The sequence below is a fragment of the Delphinus delphis genome, chromosome 8 (assembly GCF_949987515.2).
Source record: "Delphinus delphis chromosome 8, mDelDel1.2, whole genome shotgun sequence".
Lineage (NCBI taxonomy): Eukaryota > Metazoa > Chordata > Mammalia > Artiodactyla > Delphinidae > Delphinus > Delphinus delphis.
The window spans coordinates 33751515-33759644 of record NC_082690.1 but is presented as its reverse complement, the minus strand read 5'-3'; positions in this window follow the sequence as shown (position 1 = coordinate 33759644).

Genomic DNA, 8130 nt, shown 5'->3' with positions numbered 1-8130 from the left:
GTATATTTGTCCATATATACACTACCACTCTCTCACTTTGTCCCAGCTTACCCTTCTCCCTCCCCGTGTCCTCAAGTCCACTCTCTAGTAGGTCTGCGTCTTTATTCCCATCTTGTCCCTAGGTTCTTCATGACCATTTGTTTTTCTTTTTTAGATTCCATATATACGTGTTAGCATATGATATTTGTTTTTCTCTTTCTGACTTACTTCACTCTGTATGACAGACTCTAGGTCTATCCACCTCACTACAAATAACTCAATTTCATTTCTTTTTATTGGCCCACATCATCTAATGCTTAAAAACCATTCCAAAATAAATTCTACACTAATTATACAAATATGCTTGATATTTGCTAGAATCAAGCTGGGCATTTAGATTAAGAGTTAATTTTATTTCATTAAATTCATCTTTACCTAATAGAATGTTTTATGTAAATTTGGAACTGGTGATTATGAGGTGAGACAGTGGAATCAAAACTTAGATGAGTGTCTGAAATCTCTTCAGTAGTTCTTAATCTTTTATTGAACTCAGCTAAGTTTAATATACACAAAGTCAAAGTTACCTTTTCTAGGATTTTACCATCAGAGAATTATTATTTTGTGAGGTATTGGACTGTTCTCCAAAAATGGAAATATCTTTGGGAGGTATGAAGTGGAATCTCAGTAAGTTATTTACAACTTAGTGTGATTCTTTTTAATGATTCATCTCTCCACTCCCATCCCAACATCAAGCATAAGCTAAAATTATCTTTTTCTTTTGGGAAAGAGTTTGGATAGTAATGTGGCCAGTAGGAATGGATTGTAGATTATTGAAAATTGTCAAGTGATGGCATATTTGGGTCATTGCAAAGAGCAGTCAATTACAGAGTAGATGGGGGAAATTGGGGCATATGGACATGAGGAGAGAACTTCAGGTAGAGGAGAGGAAGAGCTTGGGCTCCTTGACAGCTCTCTAGAAACGGTCCTTAATCTCCTCAGTCTAATAAATTAGACTCCAATATTCCTTTTAAGCCAAACTAGTGAATAGTTGTCCAACACTAAAACATTCCAGTATTATCGCTAATGTTCCTAGGCTTAGTATGAGCTGTGGCAAAACCCTGGTGGGTTGAACAGAAAAGCATTTTCAAGAGGTCAGGCAAGGTCTTTGAGATGAAGGGGCTCCTTCAGGGAATTGAGTAAGGAGTCAAGGCAGCTTATTTCATTCTACCTGCCCTCTGGCAGGTTCAAGGGAAACTGATGTGGCCGATGGCACTGTAATCCTTTCCCCTCTGAAACTGAACCTCAAGACAAGAATCAGGTGTCCTGATGTTCACGTGAGGATATCTTCATCTAGTCTGTTCCATGAAGAAGGGGAAGAGGGCTATGAGGTACATGCTCTCTCCCCTGGTTTCCATTTTCAAACCACTTTTCAGCCTCCTCCCCGAAATGTCCTTCTCTGGGGCTGCCCACAATCCCTTCAGTTTCCTCTAAACGCACCAAGCTTTTTTCTTCCTCAGGGCCTTAAACCCACTGGCTCCCCAGGTAAATTACTCTTTCTCCAGCCCTTTGCATGACTTGCTTTTTTTAAGTTGAAATATCATTTTTTCCTGACTGCCCTATTATAGAAAATGTTTTCTCCTTATTTTCTTTCTCCGCCCCTTTTTAATTATTTAAGTGCCTCAAAGGAAGTAAATCTGGGCTCTAATTGTTTATTCTCTGGCCTCTTCTCACTAGAATGTGAGCTGCCTGTAAGGCAGGCTGTGCCTTGTTTTCTATTTTTGTCTTACCTACCACAGGACTGAATTTCTTAAAGCACGGATACTGTGCTGGTTTTAGTGAGAGTTAAGTGGTGTAGTTCTCAAGTCTGGAAAGGGTCAGGCTGACGCTATGTGGGGAAGATGGAGAGCGGGGTTTGTAGACTTGCCTTGACAAACGGGCAGGCAGGCGGGAAGCCCCTTCGGCATGAGGTGGAGGGAGCAGCAAGAAGGGCTGCAGCAGGAGGAAACAGCATTTTCCTCAGGAAAGAGCTTGATCTCTTCTCCAAAACTGGTACAAGCTTTGGGGTGAGGCTCTAGAATTTTGCACTCTGTGAAGGGAGAAAATTTAATCTGGAAAACCTGAAGGAAACATGGTTTAATCAGATGCTACCTCCTGATTACTATGTCCATAAAAAACAAACAAGCAGCCTTGTATAGCCTGTGTGAAACCTGAAATTTAAGAATTGCTATCTCAAGACTGGAATCTCCTTGAAGGAAGGAATTCTGCCTTATTCATCTCTATAGTGTAAAGCCCTAGACAAAAAAAAAAAAAAAAAAAAGTGATCCATCATTTTAAAAATACTAACTGCTAATTGTCCCTAAATACTACTGCTAATTCTAAATTAAATACTAACTGCTCCCTCCAGCATGAGAAGTCTGCCTATAGCTAGAGTAATAACCCAAGGGAGAACATGTTGTCTAAATTTAGTTAAAACTGGCATGACTATTCCTAAGGTGATAGCCACTTCTAGCTTCCTACTTTCCTTTTCCTTCCATCTCCCAGACATTGGAATTGAATAATCCTGGGGAACAAAGGTGGCGACAGGGCAGGAAACAGTTTACCAAGTGTTTCCTGTATAACAAACCCAGATCTACATGCATTTCTTCCAGTATCTATCTAAGAATTACATGAAATAGTCTACAAAGTTGTTATTATTTTTACTGTTAGATCTAGGACTAAATTGAGTTGTAGAGTGCTTATGTAACTCACTTACAATCACAAAGCTAGGAAGTGGCAAGGCTGAAATTTGACATGACTTAATAGTTTGACTTAGAAACAAGTTCTACTTCCATTACAAGACACTTAAGTAAAATACTCTGAGAAACTGAAGAAATCACTCATGCTAGTAGTACCCCTGGCCTCCCTTCATAATGGCTTCCCCTTTAAAAAGGAAGGATAGGTTTAAAAGAGTGATACTTAGAACAAAGAAGGACTCTCCAATAGCAGAATCTCAGGCAGAGTTAAAAAGAACACAGTTTGTTGTACAGGTAGCTCACATCCTAGCAAGAGGAGGCCAGAGAATAAACAACAACAACAAAAATACATTAGAACCTGGAATTAATTCCTTTAAGGGATTTAAATAATAAAATGGGGGCAGAGAAAGAAAATAAAGAGAAAACAGTTTCTAAATAGATCCAACAGGGAAAAAGATATCTGTACTATACCAATTTGGGGGAGGAGAATGCTTCTGTGCTTATAAAGTGGCATTCACATGATTTTCCTATGGGCCATCCTCAAACTTCATCATTTCTTTTCAACCACTCTTATTTTACATTGTATTTCCCTTGGTTATCCAATATTTCCAGTATCTAGTAGTTTTTGCAGCATTCAGGATATGTTAGTATCCAGTTTCTTGAAATGCTATTAAATAGCATTAGTTTTTCTTCTGCAAGTACAAACCTTGACTGAAGCTCCAAGTTTGTTTTGACCATATGACTGCCCGTGATAAGCATGCCAGATGTTGTCCCAATCTTTGTTTGCTCTTTAAGGATCAGAGTGACAACCTGACAATTAATCCAGGTTGGCAAAGCCCAGGTCAAAGTGTTTTGTTTGAAACTCAACTTGGCCATAAAATGTAAGTCAAACTGAGTTTCCAAAAAAATCGGGGCACAAAGATAGAGACATACTCCTTTAAATTCAGTTATGAAAAGCATCTCTTGGAAGTCAGTCCACAGTATTACCATAAGTTCCACAATGCACCACATCCTGTTATAACAGTGACAGATCCTAAAATCTAAATATTTTCACTTCTAGGTCCATTATCTCTGTCATTTCCACAAAGGTCCTCTGAGATAAGTGTTGCTGTACCATTTACTTTTTTTTTTAACTTATACTGGCATTTTTTTTAAAAATTTTTAACATCTTTATTGGAGTATAATTGCTTTACAATGGTGTGTTAGTTTCTGCTTTATAACAAAGTGAATCAGTTATACATATACATATGTCCCCATATCTCTTCCCTCTTGTGTCTCCCTCCCTCCTACCCTCCCTATCCAACCCCTCTAGGTGGTCACAAAGCACAGAGCTGATCTGCCTGTGCTATGCGGCTGCTTCCCACTAGCTATCTATCTTACGTTTGGTAGTGCATATATGTCCATGCCACTCTCTCACTTTGTCACAGCTTACCCTTCCCCCTCCCCATATCCTCAAGTCCATGCTCTAGTAGGTCTGTGTCTTTATTCCAGTCTTACCCTTAGGTTCTTCATGACATTTTTCTTTTTTCTTAGATTCCATATATTATGTGTTAGCATACGGTATTTGTCTTTCTCTTTCTGACTTACTTCACTCTGTATGACAGACTCTAGGTCCATCTACCTCACTACAAATAACTCAATTTCGTTTCTTTTTATGGCTGAGTAATATTCCATTGTATATATGTGCCACATCTTCTTTATCCATTCATCCAATGATGGACACTTAGGTTGCTTCCATGTCCTGGCTATTGTAAATAGAGCTGCAATGAACATTTTGGTACATGACTCTTTTTGAATTATGGTTTTCTCAGGGTATATGCCCAGTAGTGGGATTGCTGGGTCATATGGTAGATCTATTTGTAGTTTTTTTTTTTTTTTTTAAGATGTTGGGGGTAGGAGTCTACTAATTAATTTATTTATTTTTGCTGTGTTGGGTCTTCGTTTCTGTGCAAGGGCTTTCTGTAGTTGCAGCAAGCAGGGGCCACTCTTCATCGCAGTGTACGGGCCTCTCACTATCGCGGCCTCTCTTGTTGTGGAGCACAGGCTCCAGATGCGCAGGCTCAGTAGTTGTAGCTCATGGGCCTAGTTGCTCTGTGGCATGTGGGATCTTCCCAGACCAGGACTCGAACCCGTGTCCCCTGCATTAGCAGGCAGATTCTCAACCACTGCGCCACCAGGGAAGCACTGTATTTGTAGTTTTTTAAGGGACCTCCATACTGTTCTCCATAGTGGCTGTATCAATTTACATTTACAGTGCAAGAGTGTTCCCTTTTCTCCACACCCTCTCCAGCGTTTATTGTTTCTAGATTTTTTGATGATGGCCATTCTGACTGGTGTGAGATGATATCTCATTGTAGTTTTGATTTGCATTTCTCTAATGATTAATGATGTTGAGCATTCTTTCATGTGTTTGTTGGCAGTCTGTATATCTTCTTTGGAGAAATGTCTATTTAGGTCTTCTGCCTATTTTTGGATTGGGTTGTTTGTTTTTTTGTTATTGAGCTGCATGAGCTGCTTGTAAATTTTGGAGATTAATCCTTTGTCAGTTGCTTCATTTGCAAATATTTTCTCCCATTCTGAGGGTTGTCTTTTGGTCTTGTTTATGGTTTCCTTTGCTGTGAAAAAGCTTTGAAGTTTCATTAGGTCCCATTTGTTTATTTTTATTTTTATTTCCATTTCTCTAGGAGGTGGGTCAAAAAGGATCTTGCTGTGATTTATGTCATAGAGTGTTCTGCCTATGTTTTCCTCTAAGAGTTTGAACTGAGGTAAACAAGAGGAAGTCACAGCTAAGTTCCAAAACTAGGACTATTATGAATCTATGTTCTCTGGAGCATGAGAGCATGTTGGCAGAGAACAGAGATGCTGGAATCACAGAGCTGCACTTGAATCATGCCTCCATTAAGTATTAGTCAGACAGTAGGTAAGTTCCTTAACTATTTTATGCTTTGGATAAAATAAGGATAATAGTTATACCTATTTTAAAGGATTATATGAGGATTAAAAAACATGATCTATGGAGTTATTAATTATTATTACTAGTCTGTCTCCAGATTCATCATTCTTTCCAGTTCCTTTCAGCTGCAACTAAACAGTCCTGCCACAGTAAGTAACTTCAGTCCAGCTGCTGACAAGGGACTATCTCGCCATTTCCCAGAATGCCTAGTGCAGACATCTTTATTGTTACCACAGACAGCATTGACAAGGAACAGCACTGTTTTTTTCCAAAACTATATCCCAAAATAAGAATGGTATTTGGTTCTGCCTTTAAGCTTAGATGAATGTGAACACAACTTTGAGTCCTGATGCCTGTAAAACCAAGGTATTAGATTCTTACTACCTGCAAAGAAAGGTATATGCCTTAAGCATGTAAGCCCCCCTATATGGTTCCTTTAGGATTCTTCCAGAGGAGTAAATCCTCAATCACAGGCAACTGTGGTCCCTGTGCATACAGAAAAAGAAAATTAGGTTTCTTTATAAGAGTTGCCATGAGACATGATAAGTCATGGTCATGGGGATGCTAGACTGCAGGGACTAGATCTGAAGCAGTGTCTGGAGAAGTGGTGGAACTGGGAGAGGAAGGGCTTGGTCCCCAAGCCAGCCCTGAATAATGAAGAGGGAGACATTTTTAAGGCACCTGCACCAAGGCCAGGTGTGGAGAGCTGGGAACTGGGGGGCTAGGTTGGTGGTAGAGTCAAGACCTGATCATTCAGATGATACTTTTGCAAGATCGGGTAGCCGTCTTTTAGACTATGTACTGCCCCTGTCTCAAACACAATTCTCATACAGAGAAGTCCCAGGGTAGTCAGACTTCCAGGACTCTGTGTGGGCTGCTTCCAAAGCCACGAGGAATGCAGCAGGCTTGCCAAGAGATGAGCTGCCCCTGCCTGAAAGCAGAGGAAAACAGTTCTTTTTATTTTTTCCTTCTCCCATAGCAAAATGAAAGTATACCCAAGGCCATGGAGACCTGTTCTGCAGGACAACATGACCTTACATGTTCAAGTCTGGGCCAGGAAATAAGGCAGAATCTGCCACTTAAGCTATATATCCCATTCGGGAAAATATTTTCTATTCAGGTTTCTAGAAAATGCCATGTTGCACACTTGTGTATTTTTTTAGGCTTCTCCTTGTTTAAGATTTGATTAATGCAAACATTTGGATATGAGATGATTTGTCAATAAACACATGTAGAGTTAGGTTTAATTCCTCTCCTTAATTCCATTTTTATGTCAGAGTCAAAACTAAAGATAGTTAAAGCATTCTAGAAAATTTAGAAAATCAGTATTTAGATTCATGTAATGACTTTTGTCAAATGTTGACTTTGGTGATAGTGAGGCTCCATCTATGTCAAAATGAATTTTAATAGAGCATGACTAAATTAAAATTTGACTAAAGTGAATAATTCTATAAAAAATTCTATAAAAAATCTATAAAAATTCTATTAAAAACTATCATTTTATTTTTTTATAAATGGTAACATAAGATAAAGAGGTGAGAGGATTCCAAATACTAAAAATAGGCCATTTCAGCCTTTTATTTTGCATGTCAACAATGTTCTATAAATAATGTTGATAGAAATAATATAATCCTTCCTTTGGAAATTGTTCTAAATATGAAGACTGTCATGTTGGTCTTAATTTATTTTTAAGTGGAAACTTTACAAATAAAACATCATTCACATGCCAATGGAGCCAGGTTATTGCTGACATTATGAACTATCCTGAAATAATTAAATTGCTAGCGGGCATCTCTGCCCCACTGTATGCAGGAGTTTTACCTAAGCACACTGGTAGACAAGCATGATTTCTGCATGGGTTACTAATGCAGCAACTGGAGTGGACATGTGAGAAAAGATGGAAACTAGAAACACTGGAATGTGAAAAACACCACTAAAGCAGCCAAACATGCTGACAGCAAACCCAAAATGACTTTGTTGCCAGTTTTTGCTAAATTACACCTCTTTCTAAAGACATCCTACATCAATCAGTATTCACATTCAACAAGTGATTCCCATGGCCAATATGAGCCAAGAAAAGTATGTCAGGCATTCTTACACATTTTATCACATGTAATTCCCACCACAAATCTTTAGAGTAGGCTTTATTCCCATTGTAACTCAACTGAGGATTGGGTTTGCTCTCTCACTTTGGAGTCATGTAATTTTGTACATGCCAACTGACCTTAGACAAGGATTTGTTTTGTTTTGTTTTGTTTTCCTTACTGCTTTGTACCATAAAGTCCCAGTCAGATACAAGCAGTGGTTCACAACCTAGGGTGATTTTACCTCACAAGAAACAATCAACAGTGTCTGAAGATTTTTTTGTTTTGTTTTGGTCGCACCACACGGCATGTGAGATCTTAGTTCCCCCACCAAGGATGGAACCCACGTCCCCTGCAGTGGAAGCATGGAGTCTTAACCAGT